Source organism: Acanthopagrus latus, chromosome 15 (genome assembly GCF_904848185.1).
Source record: "Acanthopagrus latus isolate v.2019 chromosome 15, fAcaLat1.1, whole genome shotgun sequence".
In the NCBI taxonomy this organism is placed as follows: Eukaryota; Metazoa; Chordata; class Actinopteri; order Spariformes; family Sparidae; genus Acanthopagrus; species Acanthopagrus latus.
In genome coordinates this window covers 24413930-24434112 of record NC_051053.1, presented here as the reverse complement: position 1 = coordinate 24434112, position 20183 = coordinate 24413930, and the positions used below count along the sequence as shown (strand labels likewise).

The 20183-nt window shown below is 40.9% G+C and overlaps 2 long non-coding RNA genes across 2 annotated transcripts; one reads left to right on the top strand and one right to left on the bottom strand.

The window, feature by feature from the left end:
* Positions 1-3333: 3333 nt before the first annotated feature.
* LOC119033843 lies at positions 3334-6502 on the bottom strand. Its single transcript, XR_005079385.1, has 3 exons — positions 6433-6502; positions 3772-3862; positions 3334-3624 (listed from the first exon to the last, which is right to left on the bottom strand). It is a non-coding gene; the product is annotated as an uncharacterized LOC119033843 (long non-coding RNA).
* A 5-nt stretch (positions 6503-6507) lies between these two features.
* Positions 6508-8116, top strand: LOC119033844. The gene is made up of 2 exons (XR_005079386.1): positions 6508-7151; positions 7682-8116. It is a non-coding gene; the product is annotated as an uncharacterized LOC119033844 (long non-coding RNA).
* Positions 8117-20183: the final 12067 nt, after the last annotated feature.

The window sequence follows — 20183 nt, the reverse complement described above, 5'->3', positions numbered from 1 at the left end:
GCTGATCAATCAAAAATCAAAAACCACCCCACACTTTTCTTTCAAATTTAAATTAAAAAGACCTTAATTACTGAAGAAATCTATAAACCTCATTACATGTTACAGCTGAACTAAAACCTGATCCACAGACCTTAAGTATTTCAGGAGGAAGGCTGTAAAGGAAAACAACAGTTTTGACGTCCCCATAATGGAGAAACGGGACACAAGCAGAAGAGATTAATGTTGTGCACAAACTACAATGACAGATAAGAGTTTGCTGCAGCAGGCTGTGGAGAAGGCAGCCTCACAGTGACTGTATGTGGAGTTAGCTGGTCCTGGCAGATCATTTGCTCACCGAGCCTCCCTTAAACTCTCCTCTGATCAGCAAAACGGCCTCTGAGATTGGCCCAGATTCACCTGTGATCAGCCCCAGTGTCGTCTCCAACAGCATGCACACAAATGACTCTGGAATAAAGTCTTACGGTGCTTTAATTAAGAGAAGACAACCCACGATTCCCAAAAAGTCATGACGCTGTTGTTCTTCTCACACTGCGTCTTACAGGCACCAAAAGCAATAAAGTTTGTCAGTTTTGAACATGAAATAACTTGTATTTGTTCTGTATTCTAGTGAGCGGTGGCTGAAATGGATTCTGCACTTCACTGGAATTTTATTTACCTTTTATGCAGCGTCCCAACGCGAAAAAAGACAAAAGCTCACATGCTAATTGCTCCGAGGCCATAATATAGCAATAACTGACTTGATTATTATGTGAATGCACTTTTACAGATTTTCAGTGTTCTTTTTAAGACAAACCTGCAGGCTTACAGCTGTCTAATAATTAATAAAGTTAGATATTTCACACTGACGGATTTACCAGGTGCATAATTAAGCCCACTGAGACAACAAGCCTCTTACACTATATTGCTTTTGGCCACTGGAGCAGAACACAGAATGTGTAATACATACTGTATTTTGTTGGAGGGTTTGCTTTTCCACAGAGATCGTCTTTGTTTTCTGAGAAAACGAGACGCTCTCCATCATTTATGATTTACTGAATTAAATATAAAATCACAAGGTCAACGTTAAACTAATGCCTGCGAAATATAAACTAGATAGAAACTTATTTTCCTCAAAGCAAGAAATACAAGCTTAACAGTGAAGAGTAAAGTTGAGAATATGTATAAATTTGAAGTAGTATGGTTTGTGTCCATCATGAGTGGTACACAGAATAAAACATGGATATTTAATCGGACAAGGCCAAATTCTGACCCCGACAACACAAAGAAACTGCTGAACGATGGAGTGTTCATGGATATACTCCAATCAAACAGGGATTTCATTCAGAGGTCATGCTCCCCTCTCTTCACCTTTCCTCAAAATACACCCGTCAGGTCACATGTTTAACATTTGAAGAGGAACATATTGAAATATTCAGTGTGGAAAACTTCACAGATGATGCAACATTCAGTCAATAAAGATGATTTTGTGTTGCAGTTGAAAAGCTAACAATTGCAGCATATTTAGAAATCTTTAAAAGCAGCAGGAACTTTCGTATTTGTTGATTCTGGCGACATGTGGCGATGTGTGCAGAACTGTGCAGAACTGTTTGCAGGATGAATAGTAAAGAGTTGTTGTGTATCGATGTGTAAGATCAATGACACTAATGCATCCAAAAATATAATCGCTTTACAGAAATGTCTTGTTTGCATATGTAGGTCATACGAACACTTCAGTGTTAAAAAAAGACTTTTCCGCACAATTTAAAGTTCCTGTAAATTTAATTTAGGGAGTTTCTTCATTGTTTCATATTAAAGGTGCAACACATAAGAATTGGCCACAGGTTGAATTCATACTCCAGACAAACAGGGACAGCAGACCACCAGAGTCACTGCTAACTGCTGCTGTTCAGACAACCATGACTGTAGCTACTGTTAGCTTGTTAGCTCAGTCAGACGTGCAGCTAGCCAGACTACCAGGGGAGCTACCTGGTTAGCAAACTAACTCCAGTAAATATACACATTCAGAAACATCCAAGAACAGACAGCAGATAATGATATTTGTGTGCAAATTAACAAGATGACAAGTTTCTAGTAAATTTGAGAAGATAACAAGCCCTTTATCAGTTAAACTGACACATTTAACAGTACACTGGTTACAAATTGTTTGTGTACACCTGATTTTCGTTTTCTGTCATGTTGGGTTTCTTTTAAACAAACACACAGAACAATTTATAGGAAATTATTCATGGAAAAGTTAAAGCAGGAAGCTGTTGTGGAAGTTTCAAACACCATCCTCTCGTTTTTAATGTTGCTATTGAGGCCTCCCCTGGTCTTACCCCGGGCATGTTTCTTATAAGAAATAATCATCTGAGTGAATATTTATTATCATCAGTAATATAAATTAGCTCCCAAGTTATAACCACGTCTCCAGCATTTAACTCCACCCAGCTTCATTTTGCTCAGAGGCAAAACACAGCTACATGAGTGTGCAGTGTGAGTTGGATGGGACCCTGCAGTGGGATGGGATTTCCTCTCCGGGTGAGTTTTAATTAATAATGCTGTTATTTTTCTCCAGAGAAGGAGCCATGTTGGTGGAGACACAGAGGATAATAAAGGGAGAGAGAAAGGTAAATTCAGAGGGAGATCAAACAGGTTATCATTTGGGCACTTGTCATCTCTCATAACCATAATGGTTATGGTTGTCATCATTCACTCCCCCTTCAGGCAGCGCTGAAGGTCAAGAGAGCTGATGAGGCCTACTTCAGCTCAGTCACAGCAAAGGAAGCAGCATCAGTTCACCAGACAGGCAAGAAGTAAACCTCAGTTCAGAAACATCACATCTGATCTAAACCACTTAAATAGAGGTCAGGAAAAGCTTGTGTCATTCCTCTCCAGAATTTAACCCTGGTTTAAATCCCATTTGTGATCAAGAGTCAAGAGTGAATTGTTTTTAAATATATGTAACACAAGTAAGTTAAGATTAGTAAATAGTGCAACTTACTTACATTAACATGTCATGAGTAACACCACTTACATTAAGAGACTGAATGTAGTTACCCAAAGTATGAGCTTAAAAGTCTAACCAAGTAGTTTTTTGAGCCTAAACCTAACAAAGTAGTTTTACTGAATTAACCTAACCAAATACTTTTGAGACTAAACCTAACCAAGTGTTTTTTTTGGGTGTAAACCTAAGCAAGTAGATTTTTGAGCCTCAACCTAACCACAATGTTCCTGAAGGTAGAGGCTGAGCTTTCTATTTGCTACAGATCTGTAAAACCCTCTACTTACTCCATCTTAACAAGCAGCATCTTTATAAATGTCATATCTTCATTATAATCTGCTTGTGGATCTTTACGTGTCATTTGGCTCCACCTGACCTGGCAACTTCAGTGTCACAGGACATTATCCCCACTGAGGTGGTATTCAGCTTGATGCTTCCCAACACATGGGGCTGATAACGCAGGTCTTCCAGCTGATTGGTGGTCTCTCTCCTCACAGCGTCACTCTCATAGTCTCTGCCCCCCCCGGCTATCTCCACGTATGAGTTCCTATCTGGAGAACAGTGTTTTCTGGCCATTTGTTGTCCTCTGGATGATGCTGGGAGGAAATGAGCCTTCACATAGGGCTGAGCAGCATGACAGCTCCCTGATAGCAACATGTTAGAGTTTATTGCCGCAGATCTCAGCTCTCCTGCGCTGACAACATTATCCATCAATCACACATGCACACACACACACACGCGGGAACGCAGACAAACACAAACACAAACATTCATTAATTCATTCTACTCACATTCTTTGGAGAGAAGAAGTTGTGAGGGGGGTTGTGAATGAGCTCACAGCCTGCCGTGCTGCTGTGGATGATCATTTCATCTATTTCATCACTTCAGTGTCAGATTAGAGAAGAAAAAGCAGAAAAAACACACAAGAAACACAAATAAAAGACTTTCCAGAGTAAAGGTAAAAGCACACAACTATTTACAGTTATCAAACATAATGCAGAATGGACACTTTCAGACCAATTTCAATGTCCATCTAAATATTGTTGGAATTTGTTGATTATTCAGCTTCTCAGATATAAAGATTAGCTAATTTTCTTTGCATTGTATCATTAAAAAACTGAATATCGATTTCATGACGTTACCTTGGAGATTATGATTTTTTTGTTGCATTGTTTACTATTTTTGACATTTTATGGATTAAACAACCAATGATTTGATCATATTATTACAGTAAAATATTCATTTGTTGCAACCTTAGTTTAATTTATAACAATGCATCTTCTTGAGCTGATTGAACAGATATGGCCAAAGTACACACATTTTTTTTTTACTTAGTGGAAGTCAGTACAGGCTCTGAAATTACTTTCAATTCAACATATGAAAGTATAAAGTTTCCCTCTGAAAGACGTTTCTACTGGCCATTTCTTAGGAAAGGTAAGTGAACCTCAATATAATCCAAAGACTTTTTAACTTAAAGATTGAATCAGTAGGATTTGTCCTACGCACCACAAAGATAGTTGATTCCCAGGATGTCAAATAGCCACATTCTGGGTCGGTGAAGTGTCCCGAGCACAGCAGCAAACTGAGATAATAACAAAACACAAAGGCTGCAGGGTCTCTGCAGATATGAGACACTAACATGCCTTTTCTCCCCATTTCAGTCTCCCTCTCTGTCTGTGTCTGTCTTGCTACGTGAATCTTTTGATGTTGAAAAGGCGACGTGCAATGACGCAGAATCAAAATAACCCATAATTCCCTTCAGATGCTCTCAAACTAAAGTAATGAACCTGTTTTGAAAATGTGAGGAGTAGAAATTACAGATATTTGTGTTGAAATGTAGTGATAGAAGTAAAAAAAAAAATGTCAGAAAATAAAGTATGGATAATTCTTTGTAGTTTGTTACTTCTGAATGTGTGATTTAATTTTAGTTTGTAACAAATGACTGAAAATCACAGCTGTCAGATGAATGTAGTGTGATAAAAGGTTTATTTTCCTCTGAAATCTGGTGGTTTGGAGGCATAAGTAGAAGTAGTCGAGTAAATGTACATATTTCCCCACTACTACCTGTATTCATCATATTCTTCATTTCATTACAAAGTGCAGAAAATCCTCTTTTTAAGTTTTTTTTCTACCTTTGGGGTTCTGTGTGGTTTACTCTCACCATGTCCAGAATCTGTAACAGCTCATTAAATTCCCAACACAACCTGCAGAGCTCAGTCTGATCACAGTTTTAAAGTTTCTGTGTGGGCTGAGCCCTCGGAGGTCACACATTTCCACACATGGCCTTATGAGTTGAAGCCCAAATTCAGGCTGGCAGGGGATGAGTCGGTTTTATCTTTCTGTGGAAATATTTCAGATGTTGGAGAGATAGATCGATGCTCTGACTTTGCCCAGCTGCTTTGTTCCCTTCCTCAGATTGACTGTGAAGCATTCTGCTCTTCTGTGTGTGTGTGGGATCCGCAAAACGGGAAATATCTGCCTTTGCAAAATTGAAGCTTTTTGATTTCTCTCATTCTTTCTGCAGTTACATTTCAGCGCCTTCACTGTCGGTGGTTTGGGCACAAGGTCTCCTAGTTCTTGGATACAAGATGAAATTGTTCATTTTTTAGTATTTGTCAGATGTATTGAGCAGATTGAGGGTGGAGGCAGACAGCAGATGGAGGAGAGAGAGGAAGGGGTGTGGCACGCAACAAAGGTAACCAACTGGAATCAAACCTGCAAAGTTGCTGTAATGTGACAGTTTGAAAATTCAAGTGCATCTAGTTTGTGTAATTATCATCTACACCATATACAAAATGTACAAAGACGTAGCTTCGTCTTGCTCTTCGTACGCCATCTTTCTTGAATGCCAAGGCAGAGTTTGTTGTTGCTGGTGACGTAAAGAGGTCAGCTGGCTCTATTACCACGAGTTGAAATGGGTACAGCGCCACCTATCGTACCAGGGTATGACATGCTTCGGCCAATAATTAGATTTTCTCACCAGCATGTACACTCGTACAATTCCAGTTGTCCGATTAAGTGGAATAGTCGAACTATGGCTGTAATCAGACTAAGCTGTGCATGTAAACGTGCTGACTGTCTCTTGGCTCGGCTGCTGCCAACCGGCCTTCCTCGACCTAACGGGCCCAGAGACACTGCAACTGCGACAGCCAGTCAGGATGGCGTCTTTACTGGGGCAACTACGGCTCACACAGCGTTAGCGTCATTAAGACCAGACAACCACTGGAGATACAGCCAGTGTCAGACTGCACACCACAAACCAGACAAGAATTTGCTCTTCATCATGCTATTTCCTGTTGATTCTCTCTCATCTATACCAGCAAGTGTAGAATCTGTATGTTAACTCGGAAATAAATCGCAGCAGATTTTCAAAGTGCTGTGTAGTACTGATAACTCCATCTTCACCCAAACTTCCAGCTTTTGTTGCACAGGTCTTTACTGTAAAGCCTTACCTTATTTAGTTGTGAAGAGAAACATCCTGTGTTCTGATGGGGAGGACAGCTGCAGGAAGTGTGTTTATTTTCAAAAAGCCTAGAACAACAGAGAGACAGCTTATAAAGAAACAGTCTGACAGGCAACCAGACAGACATGCTCGCTTACTCAGCAGCCGGCGAGTGAACGTCAGGACAGCTTGATATGAGGGTGGTGTTTGTTTTTCTCTCTTTCGATCAAATTTATGTAAGAAAGACTATGATGGATGTACCTGCTGTCTGAGAGAGAAACAGATAGAGAGTGTTTCAGAGGCAGAGCTCAGTATTAAAGGATCACCGGTTTGTGGTGGAGTAGGTGCAGACAGTGACACATGAGGGTGTGATAAGAAAGGATTTCATATTGATTCACACCTCGCGCACAAACACAGAAATAGACACAAGCTCACCGAATCAATCCGCGATGTGTTCACTGTAAACCCAGTGATTCACTTGTGGTGACCTCACATCTGCTTGAAGAGGTCAACAGACAAACGACCAACCTCTTTTTTGATCCAATGATGAGTTTTTTGATAAACCATTTCAGACCAGATGTTCTTCATTCCACTGAAACCCCTCTGGCTTGAGTGACAAATTATCTGATGCCTCACACAACACCTCTGCCCTCCTGCGGCTACATCAATACTGTTGATCGCAGCTTGTTATAACACAGTCTCCAAAACCACCCAAGGATCAGGTTAAAGGTGCGATATGTAAGAGTTTTTTGTTGAAAACAAAAAAAATCCAATTAGCAACACAACAAATTGTTATTTTTAATGTGCATTGTGTGGGAGTGTGAAGAAACAACAGTGTCTATAACGTCTACTGACTGTGTTTCTGAGAAATCTAGGGAAGTTAGCATGTCAACCAGCTAGCTCTGGCCTGTTTTATCTCGTTGTACCTCAAGAAATGTCAGTCCTGTACTTTCAGCTGAATGATGTATGCGAACAGTGAGTTTTCTACATATTCCAATACTCTAACAAACAAACAAAAAAAACTCAAGAAAATGGCAAAAAAGAGTAAATTGTTCAACACATATTTTCCTCATAAAAGAGAAAAATAGAAGAGGCTTAAATGTCTCTTTAACTCATCGCAAAATACTAAAACTTCAAACTTGACATCAGCAACTTAAACTCTTTACGTTATTCTTGGTTTGTCCTTCCACACTCTGGTTTGGTTGAAATAAGTTTTAATTCACAGAATAAGATGTGAAAATATTTCTTGCCCGTCACAGGTGGACAACTCTCCCGCCTCTCCTGTCACTTGACGTGTCTTCTCATCCCCGGAGTCGTTGTCCTGGTCAGAGCTGCTGTAAATCACGGCTGTGCTGCGTCCCTGTCGACAAACTGGCCCCTGTTGCTCTCAGAGGCCGTGTTCGGTCCAGCAGTGATCACTAGGAGGTTGTTGTGCTCAGCCGAGCTGAGGCTGTTGGCCTTTGGCGATTCCCAGAAGTTGCAGTCTGGGCAGAATTTGGTCAGCTAATAGGGCAACTGGCTCCACAGCCGATCTGAGCTCATGAGCTAACCACAGCTAGCCACAGCCATTGGTAGCTAGCACGGGGTCAGCTGAGCAGCTGGTGTGGGTCACTCTGGAGATATACCGCCTCCTAAACTTTTGGATCAACATTCATTTACAGCACGCTGCCGCTTTAAGATGACTCAACCGATAATGTAGGCTACTGTGTTATTTTTTATTTTTTTCTCTTTGGAGTCATCTTGAACTTCTCCATCTGTCTTATTATGCTACATACAAGAAATACAAGAGTATACAAGCATTGTTCAAAGGAATTTATTATGGCAGCCATGCACCAAGACTCAGCATCACGTCTCTGTTGAGAACGTAGAAGCGGAGGTGGATTTTAAATAAAACATTGATGCTGTAATGCATGTCTTTGATTTATGTGTGTGTACAGCATATTTATACACGTATGCGAGGGAACCTCATGGAACAAGTTCAACCACCTTTACAGTCTCAAGCTGTATCAATGTGTCACATCTTTTCTTGATGTAAAAAAAAAAAATATTCCTTATTGTCTTTCATCTTTAAAATCATTGGTCTGTTCTCATGATGCGATGTGACATAACAAGTCTCCACCTACACCAAGCTTATGAAAGTTTAACTAACTGTTTATTAAACATGTGGTCTCAACCGAGAAAAAAATCACGATGTGAATGTGTATTTTTTTTTCTTCAGCAACGGCAGCACTTTGTAAATTGTTAAAATAAAATCTGACGCCGGTACAATGTCAGTCTTTAAAGGGGTGACCTTGTTTTTTTTTTTTCATGATGTCATTAAGTGATTCCAGCTCAGTGGGTTTATGTAAATAATGCCAGAAGCAGCCAGAGTCTCTGCTGACATGATGCATCCAACCAACACAGTGACGCGACCATATGCAGACACATGACCCTGTTTTCAGCCCTCTGTATGAGACAAGGTTTAGGGAAGCTGCTGCGTGCATCTCTAATCCAAAAGTCGATGATTTAAAAACTTCTGCTCCGACAAAAATCTCTTTCACCAACTCCGATACAGTGCAGAGCACAGCTGTTTTTCTAAGTTTTTCATTAGGAAGCATTTTGGAGTGGAGAGACAGAGCAGAGGTGCCCATCAGCGAGTGGGAAGCGGAGGAGACGAGACACTGCCGTCCAAACCAGGAAAAGTTTAAACAGGTCAAAATGTCAGCAGGGTTCAGAAACTTATTGACTGTCAGGAAGTGCTAAAACATCCACATGTAATCCAACATCAACATAACAACTTTACAACTCTCAAAAAAATCAGTTCTTCAGTCTCTAAATATCACAATGTTTTCCATCACTGCATATTCTCTCTCAGTGTAGCCATCTAACATCTATTATGTGTCTAAATGAGGGTGATGTCTCCACCCTGATATCCAGTCCACTTAGCGACCACGTCCAGCTCTGTTCTCCACGTCCAGTAATCGTCTCATTGTCCTCAACAGGTTCAATTTACTGTCCTGCCGCATCAGATGCTTCAGTATATCTGATGTTGCATTTTCGTGGTGGAGAGCGTCTTTGCTGCTCGTGCAAAGTTTGCATCTTTGAAACAAAAATATAAATAATGTCAACACTTCCAGCTGTTGAAAGTGTCTCTGTGTCCCTCAGCCTCCATCCGCTGGTCGGCTTTTTTTGTTAGAAGCTGACACTGGTTGTGTCAGCGTCCAAATCCTTTTATTTCTAACAGGGGTCCTGATACAGCACGATACAAGACAGCTCCAGGAAAAAAGAGGAACACATTTTGATCGTTTAATTTAATCACCGAAGCCCTTTTCAAAGCTGCACTTTTACTGATGCAAGTATTGCCTCATTAAATATTAGCACATAACAGCAAAGCACTTTGTATACCAGTGAAATTAGCATAGTGCATATTGTTCACTGCGAGATAGAATAACTGTTGAGCGGCTGCGGGTCGTGTCGTGTATAGCGGCAGCACACGTTCATCTGCTCCTCCGTGAAACAACAACAGGTCCTGAAGTGTAAACGCTGTCGTTTAAACAGCTCGGGAACAACCGGCAGCTGCGTATCTGTCCCTGCCAGGGTCCACACTCTTGGCTCGGCCAGCATTTTCCCATCCTGTCACACAGCCGATTGGGTCTCTGTTGACCTTTTCCTGTAATTATGTTCTGTCAGTGTGGCCTGTCTGCTGCTCACAGTCTAATTCATATTTGGCTCCAGAGAAGGAGCTGACTGACCGCTGAATTAAGTCCACGGTGATGGGCGTTTTAATCAAGACACCGAGAGCAGTGATAGAGAGCGGGGAACAAAGACGGCAGTAAAAGTAGCTTCAGAGGTAGAGTATCTATCTATCTATCTATCTATCTATCTATCTATCTATCTATCTATCTATCTATCTATCTATCTATCTATCTAAGTCGTGGTTTTGATATTAAACTAAATGCATCTTTCTTGTTGGCCTCCAGTTTTTCTAGGGCAGTGAAAACTTCCAGCTGAGTGTCGACCTATTTTGCTCTGAAATGAGACTCCATTAGAAAAAGCAGCAATGTCTCTATGTGATCTATTAGGTTTTTTAGGGTTCATCGCCCCGCTGCCTAGTGGAGGAGAGGTTGGGTTTTTTTTGCAGGAAAATCATCTCTGTCTGGAACATTACTTTGCACTTCCTCCAGTGGTAACCGAAGAGTGTGCCTCCAATATAAAATATCTGCCATTTCTCAGAATAAATGCAAATGAAGCGATGAAAAAGTGTCAGTAGCTGGCGGGAAAAGAGTCGGAAAATGCTCCAATTTAATAGGTCAGCTCCCGTATTTGAGATATATTGTGGGAGTGAACTGTTCACTTACACTGGTCTTCAGATTTTCAGTCAATTTGCAGCCTCCAAGCTTTTTTTTTTTTTTTTTAAAAAAAGGAGAGGTTAGCAGGAATGACGACCAACAGAAGAATCACATTAACATTTCATGAGTAGAGTACTGAAGAGTTTGACTCGTAAAAACTGCTATACATGTACAGTTCCTCACACTTCTAGAATCATTGTTATCGAGTGAAGGGAAAGAAAGATCTATAATGTTTTACAGCTACAGATGAAATCAAGATTCTCCCAGCAACACAGTACAGAGGACAGGTAACATTACTAAAGCTTTCTTATATATTTTGTTTTGTTGTCTACTCATATTGTCCCAAATGTTGCCAACAATGTTCAAACCCAGAGAAATCTACAAATGTTCTCAACGGTGAGCTTCATTCTGTTGCCTGTCACTGGTTCTGGGATAGAGGAATCTGCACACCATGAATAAAACTTTAAACCATTACCTCATCTGTGAACATTTGTGCCTGAGTCTCATCAGATGGATTTTCATCAGAAGTGGACGTTGTTTAATGGTTTGTTCACCACCAGTGAGTGTGACTGCAGGAGCATCTGTCTTTATCCGTCCGACACAGCCAGATTATTTTACTGTACATTAGCCGTAAGCTAACATTAGTGCGTTCAAATTCAAGTCAACTCTCAGAGGCTCCAGTTCTTTCTCTTCTTTTCCTCCCCCGTCTGTGTAACGACTTTATGAAATAAAACATATTTGCCCTCCAGCTCCAGTCAACGTGCTCGGCAGGTCTCTGCTGCAGTCAGGTTGATAAATGGGAATGAGGATAAATCCACTTTTTCATTTGAAAAGTTAAAGAGCTATCCCTGAACTTTTCTCTCGCCGAAACGGCTCCAGATCAGAGCAGAATGTGAGTGTATATTCCTCAGGCCTGGCTTCCTGCGTAACACTCGGAAAATGTCTTTTGTTTTGTTTTGTTTTGAGGCCTCCAGCAGCATGGAAACGGAGAGGAACACCAGAACTTCACCCGGGCAAACGGGACATTTAAACCCGGGTTCAGCAGCTTCTACAGACATCATGACAGACGTGTAGAGATTTAAGAGGATGCCACACACACACACGCACACACACAGTACAGGTATTACTGTAACTCTTCACCATCTTTTGTTTTTCACTCGGCTTTCACTGCCAAACTGACGAGATTCAATAGACTGTTCAGCCGGAGAGGAAGATCTCGATTAAGATAGGCCTGAGTGACTGCAGGCTTTACGAGCTGAACAGCTTCGCTCCAGCCAGTAATGGGAAGCAATTCAAGCCGGGCTGAAGCAGGACCGGGAGGAAGACGAGGATAACGCCAGTTACAAAATTAAACCCCTGGGAAGCTGTTGCGCTTCACAGAGGACCGTTTGGTATTTTCTCAAATCTTTTGTCCTGTTTATGGATGCCATTAAAACAACGAGTGAATGCTTTGTATCATGTATTTCACCTGCGTTTACAGTGTTGTCAGCAGCGCCTCGCTTTATTTTTTACACACCAGGGAATCCGACAGCGCAGAGGAGATAATGAGGATGTTAATAATGTTGCCATATGTATATGTATTTGTCAGAAAATGGCTTGTAAACAGGGAGTGATGTGTCTCATGCAACAAAAGCTGTTTTGAGTAAACAGGCAAACACCTGGATAATTAGTATGAACAGTAGAAGCCATCAGATGTGGGAAGCAACAGAATACAAATACTTTGTTAATGCACTTTGTTAAAGTAAATTTAGCAGGTATCTGAAAAACTTTCTACTTATACTCTATTTTAACACAGATCTCTGTACTTTCTGTGCCTTAGATTTTCAAAACAGCATGTAGTTTTACATTCATTTGAGGAGAATTATAGATCAGTTTTATGTTCCTCATAGCACACCAACTTCCCAACATCACAGGACTGATTTTAACCTGTCAGTGCATATCAAGCCATCAGACGTAACGAGAGGAAGACATGAGACATATAACGAGATGGAAACAGACAGCGAGGGACACTGGAACAAGGAAAGTTCAGTTGGCCGGTAGAAATGAAATTCAGAAGGATACTTTCACACTTTGCATACATTTCAGAGCCTGAACTTTGGTACTTTTACTTGAGAAAATAAATTGAATCAGTACTTTTAGCAGCCTTTTTCTTTCTTGTTTAGAATATCTGTACTATTGCCACCTCCAGCAGCCACCACAGATTATTGGGTGTCTTCATAATCGACTTCACCACTTTCTTTTACTCCGGCTTCAGGTTTGCCCCGTATTACCAGAACAGATGATGACAGTGATAGTGTGAAGTCACAGCAAATACAAGCTCAGACAAGACTGAACATTACCATTGCAACCCAATCACCAGTATAAAGTATAGGTAGAAGATAATGTAATCAAATTATATGAGAAGAAAAAACAACTTGTGTCTGACAGAACAAGACCTCAAGGTTTATAATCATTCAAAACAGACGTGATTCTCCTTCAAGTCCTCAGCAACAGCTTCACATCAACATGAACTAAATGGTAAACATGAGTTCAAGATGAAGAAGAGTTCAAAATGTCTTAACGCTCAACATATCCAACAAACATCAGAAGCACCATGTGGTATTTGAATCCGCAGTTACACGGCACATACAGAACAGATTATGTAGTTCGAAATTTCACCTAAATGTTCATCCAGTGTCACACTTACAAATGTTGATACGCATTTTCGAACACCTGTCTCAGTCCCACTGAGCATCATTGGTTGCCTAAACAGTGCACGGCTTACCAAGTCTCTTGCTCTTGCTAAATATAATCTTGGTGTAACTTTTCCGAATGGATAAACTCGCCCGGTCTCCAAGCATGAATTTTACATCGCAACATTTAAAGTTTTTGCTACAGAGGCTCTTTGATAACTGAAGTGGAAGCAGAGAACAACTTAACAGCAGTCTTACAGCAACAAACCACATCTCCAGACTCCCTCAGACAAACTCACTGTACGTTTGTGCATTTATTTCGGTAAACTCTGAGAAAACCTCACGACGGAAAAATCCGTGACCTGAATTTGAAATCACGGCATTAAACGCGCTGTGAGGAGCAAAGAGAGGACGTCAATCTTCTTTTTAACATCCTCTTTTTACACTCATGCTCTGAGCACACGAGGAACAAAATAGCACTAAATGACTGAGCAGTTATAGTTAATGACGGCTAATCACAGGCTTTTTACTCTGAGCTGGCAGTTAAACCAGAGCATCAACTCATGAGCCAAGATGGAGTTCAGGTGTAGAAGGAAAACAGGGTGTTGATTAGCGGTAGATTTAGCTCTTTACACTCACCTTGAATGATAATTAATGAAAGGGAATGTGGGTAAATAAATGGTCTGTGTAACATGGTCAGCGGTTGGTCAATGATGTCATTCAAACCACCTGTGAAGAATTCTTTGACCTGCATTTGTGTTGATGCTGCTGGTAGTTCAGCCCTCTGATACTGGGCTGAATCCACAGAAATGACAACACTGGGATTGTCCTCTCTGAGCTGCAGGCCAAACAACGCTCGCCATCTGACCGTCCGTCTAGTAATTCCTCGCGCTGGATTTTTTTTTGAGAGCAGCCGCTCACTTTCTCTCCCAGATGCCTTCAAAAGCAGCTCGGTATTAGCTCATGTGTTCTGGAAATGTTTCAAAGCTATTGATTTTTGTCTTTGAAACTTGTATTCCCTCCCTGAAGGTAAAGATACTGAAGACTTGTTTCCAACCTTAAAAGCAAAAACACCCAGAGGATCAATACAGAGCATTCTGTTTTGTCTCGCTCTTGTTTCTTTTTTCTTAAAATGTGGAATACAGCAGACTGCCACCAAAAAGCCCTACTGTCTTCTTGATCCTCTTCTGACGGTATTTCCTCCCTGGTAGCATCTGTCAGGTTATCAGGATGTGACCTGAGGTGGTGTGTACACGTGTCGGGCATGTTGGAGTGTCACAGGTTGCTTCTCCTTGGCTTTGTGGTTGGAGAGAAGCCGACATGGGTCTGCAGCGGCTTCTCTCACCTCGATTGGACACCAATATGAAAGCGGCTCTGCTGCTGTGTCTCTTTGTATATCGCTTGAAGCAACATCCAACATATTTCCAACGTGCAAACCACTTTGTAGCTACACCTTTTTTGTCCCATCACAGATATATGAAAACAGCTGTTAGGATTGAAACATCAATAAAAAGGAGGGTTATTTGGTGGTTGTCAACATGACTTTTGTTTGCAGTACACACAACACAAGAGCCAAATCAAAACATCTGATGACCACATGATAAAAAATGAAGAATTGCTCATGGTCAGGACTGTGCTGGACCACAGCATGTGAGGAGGAACATCCCAATCCCCAGAACAAATGTTGACAAACTTTACATTTCTCCAGGGTCATTTCTCAGTTGTGTCTTGTGATATCACTGTGCTTGTGATCTAACCAGGTTTAGGCACAGAAACCACTTGGTAAAGATTTTGGGAAAAAAAAAAATCACATTTTTGTCTTGAAATACCTGTTTTTACCTGTTGCAGCATATATGGCTGGAGGTGTTCTGAGGTCTTGTTGAAAACACTTTGTTTGTCACCGAAAACATGGCTGGAAATTTTCCTGAGGTCTCCAGTGGTGTTGTTTCCAAAAGTTTAAAAGCTGTGGTCCCTCATCAAACATATCCAGTGGTTTCACACTTAGTTCAGTTATTTATTTCCATTTGTACCACTTCCTGTCTTTGTCTGTTTTCCCACCCTTCTTTCTCCTGCTCACCTGTGCTCCTCCTCAGCCTGCTTTTCCCTCCACACCTCATCTGTGTTTCTCTGCCTGTCTCATCCCCTCGTCAGTTTAGTTTGCATTTAAGTCCAATTTTCACTTCAGCCTTTATTGAATCGTCTGTTCCGTTGTGTTTGTTCTGCCCGCTGCCATCCTGAAAAAGTTCATCCATCGATCCACCTGCCTGAGATTGACATTTAATGTCCACCTTTTATGTTCTCAGCGTGACATTATAAATGTTGAACCTCAGGTCTCAAACTTTGGTCGCTGGCTTAGCATCCTTCTCACCTATAACTCCACCACCGCCCCCTCATAGCACTATATGAAACTCAGGTCATAAACATAAAATGTGACCATGATATGACATGTTCTGCAGATGACAATATAGTACAAATGTCAACCTATCTGTGTTTTTCTTGCAGAATTCTTAACTGCAAGTGGAAAGAAAAAGAGTTATGTGGAGGCATAATAAAAACCCAGATCCAATGAAATATACATCACAAATCTGTATAAAAGTCAGTCGTTCTGCAAGTTGTAAACAAGCAAGGCCTCGGGTAATTAACTCAAGACATGCATCATTTCTGGCAAAGGCCGGACAGATGATCAATAAGTGCTTTCCCTCACTCAAACTCTTCTGACATCTAATTGGACAAACACGCAACTGATTTATCAAAACCCTCCCTGGACTCCCTGGATGGATTGAGGGGATGTGGACGGCCTACAGTTGCAGAGTCACGTTTTATTCCACTTTTCAGTATCTCCTTCAAACAGATGCCGGGGCTATCAATCAAAGACAGTAGGTGTCTCCTGATGGATGGGATTATACGCTGACTTCCTAAAACCAGCTCTCGTATTCAAATATTGGTGGAGCTGAAGTATCTTTAAAATAAACACTCAAAGTTCACCGACGGCTGCAGACTCAACTGATTCACAAACAGATGTAAACTTCTTCACTTGTTTTCTCAGCCTCTCCAAATGTCTTAACACCTTTTCCTACGTGCTTCTCTCTAATTTTATTTCTTTGCTTTCATTTAGATTAGCGTATACATTGCCGACTGCTAGTTTGAAAAACTGACAGCCAGCGTAGCAAACAGAGTACAGTGGCACTCTGTGCTGTTCTTCTTCTTTTCCTTCGGACACAAAATCCTTTAAACCCTTCTTGTTCCAGGCTCCACACTTCTGTTCCTCAGAGATACATTATGAGCCGCCTCTCATCCTCTATTGTCACGATGACAAAAGTCACCCCGACCATCTTGCAGGACCATGTTAATCTCTGGCTAGTACAATGAAAATCAGATGTCCAAGCCGTCCAAGGTTATGAACAGGAGCTTTCTGAACTTTTCATTGGCTCTTATGGATTCTTTCTGCATCCAGAGCAAAAGATGCCAATTTCCTGTGACATTTTGGCTTGATGAGTGACGAGGGGAATGGCATGTTCCTGAGTTAATGAGATTTATCCAGAAAGGCCAATCTGCTGATCGAAATGGCATTTCATCCCCCCTTTTTTAGATTGATCGTTTAGTGGCCAGAAAGGCAGACTTTCCCCCCACAGGCTAAACAAGAGGACTCCAACTTCACACCATTAAATCCATTACTGGAACCGTTTAGGGAAAAGAGGCTTTCTTTCGTTCATTTCATAGCTACGGTAAAGAGCCAGTTCCTCTGAGCGCTGCAAAACTTGAGAGCCGACAAAATGACAAGACTTAAAAAAAGAAGCACAGCCACAGATTCATCCCGTTACCGAGCGAGCACAGCAGGTGACACAGACGACGGATGAAAGCAAGATAACTCATTAAAGGAGAGATCCAACGGGAACATCTTGTGGAGGAGAAAACAACTTTCTTTTCCAATTTTACTTTTTGTATTCGACTTGAAGGCAGGAGACAGGATGTTTGGCAGTAAGATTTGATTTATAAGAGTTCAGTAAACACAGATTGATTAAAACTGATGTTGGTTGATGTGGAAGACTTCTCACATTACATAGAACCAGAGTTTAAATGTCTTTATCTCAATAGCAGATCCTCACATCTTCAACTGCAGTCATTGAAAGGAAATGTGTCCAAGATGTCTGAAATATTGTGACTTTTTTTCTTCAGATGTAGCCTTGTTAGGGAACATCTTCTCTCTGTAATGAGGACAGGTGAGAAAAAGGTTACCTGGATGCAATACGATCAGAATTTTGCACATAACTCACTGTTGCTCCACATCACAGAGTTAATGAGTGACTGTAAACATCAAATCACCAGCATAAATGTTGTTCCTGCAAACCACAGACATGTTTCTTTATGTATAGAGCTGCAATTTGATTCTTCACAATTTTTATTTCCACTGTAAATATGAACTGTTAAAATCATGATGGTGATCTCTACATGTTCCAACATCTCTGCAGCACATCAATTCTTCTCTATAAAGTTGTTTTGCTGCACTTCTCGCCTTTATCAAATAAATACAGCTTCTTGATATTTGGATGTTGTGCAGCTCAACATCTGGCGATCATCTGTGCTGAAACTCCTAAGTTACTTTTTCAGAAACTTTCATGTGAAACGATGTTTCCAGCTCATATTCTGAGCTGATCTGACTCAACGTTGAGAATTTCGTACATCTGACAATCATCTACGCTTAAATGTGTAAGAGACTCTGTTTTATTCATCCATGTGTGGGCTGTATTTGTGTGTCTTCTGTGCGTGTGTGTGTGTGTGTGTTACCCCCTGACGGCAGACGCTAATCTTTTTCACTCCATAACCAACAGGCTTCAGGGGTTCACTGCTCTCCACCAAGGACAAATGCTAATCAGATTTTAGAGCAGATTAGCATACAGGCGTCAAGAATCTCTTTTTTACACATTTTATATTTTTCACAAAATAATGCTGCTGGATGTTGATGTCGCGTCCCTGATCCTCAAACTAATAGAAAGTGAAGAGAAGTTGTGTGTGGTCAGTTTTACTTTCTGAAATGTTTTGTTGTCATTTTCAATTCAAACCAACGTGTGTGTTTCTGTGAACATGTTCTATTATTAACCAGATCTACATTGAATGCAATCAAACATGAGCAAACGATATGCGAGTTTTTCTTTTATAAAGCACCTTTTAAAGACAAAGCAGATACGCAGATAAACTTGACAGATCGTTTCGTTACAGCAGCGCTATCAACAGAAGATTTAGAGAAACAAAGAGGTAAAACTGGAGATTTAATTTGGAGAAAGAACACACACAATCTGTTACAACAACATTTAATGCGTGACAGCCGACACAAGATGCATGTGCAGCACATCCTCATGATGAATTTCTCTGACGTGTCGCTTTGCCTGCAAAGAAATTGGGGTTGTGAGTTATTGGATATTAGAACCTGTTAAACCTACAAACCACAAGACTGAAATAATACCACAAATCTTCACAGCATCTGCCATCTGTTACTGTGTGTGTGTGTGTGTGTGTGTGTGTGTGTGTGTGTGTGTGTGTGTGTGTGTGTGATTTTGAGGACAATTTGTGATTTTACACCCTGACACACACTCGTTTATATGTGAGCATAAAGTTTGTTGCCTCTTTCCCTGGTTGTTTCAGCGAGTTGTACACCTCCAATCGGAAGTCTCGACAAACTCCACAGGAGCGAGAACAGCAGACACGTCTTCTCTTTTTTCATCCTCTCCCTCATTTTTTATCATCCATCGTGCATGTTCTGATTAAGTGAGATGTCACTTAGATTAAGCATTTTTTTTTAGAAGGTAACAGTTTTGTCCATCTGTTCTCTTTGAGTCAAATGCATGGAATTGTTCACTGCAAACGTTCTTCTCTTTCCTTGTGTTCAACCATGTTTCCCAAAGTTGATGTTTATATGCACATTTTTAAAGAAAATTAATTCTGGTCCGACACATCCTCACACTGGAAAAGGTCGATTGCAAGTCACTCCCAAAACAACACAACGTTCGCAGCATAGCAGCGATATGTGTAGTGGACCTCATGTTGTGTGCTTGCAGTTTGGTTTGCTGGTTTAGGCAAAAATAAATACTTGGTTAGGTTTAGGAAAACATCATGGTGTGGGTTTATCTACGTATGTTATGACTTCAGTCAAGTTATTTACATGGCGTACATGGCATTGGTGAGTTTACTTTTAGTCTCACACCGGACATGAAGAGCGATCTCTTTGGTGAGCTTGTTTGACCCGACTAAACGACCCTGACCTCTTGCATGAAGACTTTCTCACTCCTTATACAACTTCGTCCTTTGCTTCTGTAATAATTGCTACGGCCACTAGAGGTCGCCACCTAACAGAAAGGTAAATATCGGTTGTAATAAGCTGCTTTCACAGTCGAAATGCTCGTGTACATTTCAGACGACACTGTCCGCTACGTATCTTGCTACGTAATATCCACTTGTAGTGATGTATTATTACATGATTGTTATAGTTATGTTAAGGGAGGTTGCAGGTTGAAACCAACTTGATACCTCTAGTCTCACTCTCCCCTTTAGTGGCCACTAAAATAATGCAAAATAACCTTGTAGAGCCTGGTGTTTGGGTTGTCCATTCTGGGTTACTGTAGAAACAGTATAGTTATGAATATTACATTTCATTGGATCCTCCTGAAACCTACACAGTGGACCTTTAAAAGTCCCAAGTGACTCGAACCACACAACCTGTCGGGATGCAAAACTTCTGTCGTCAGAGTCCTGCACTGTGTTTTCCC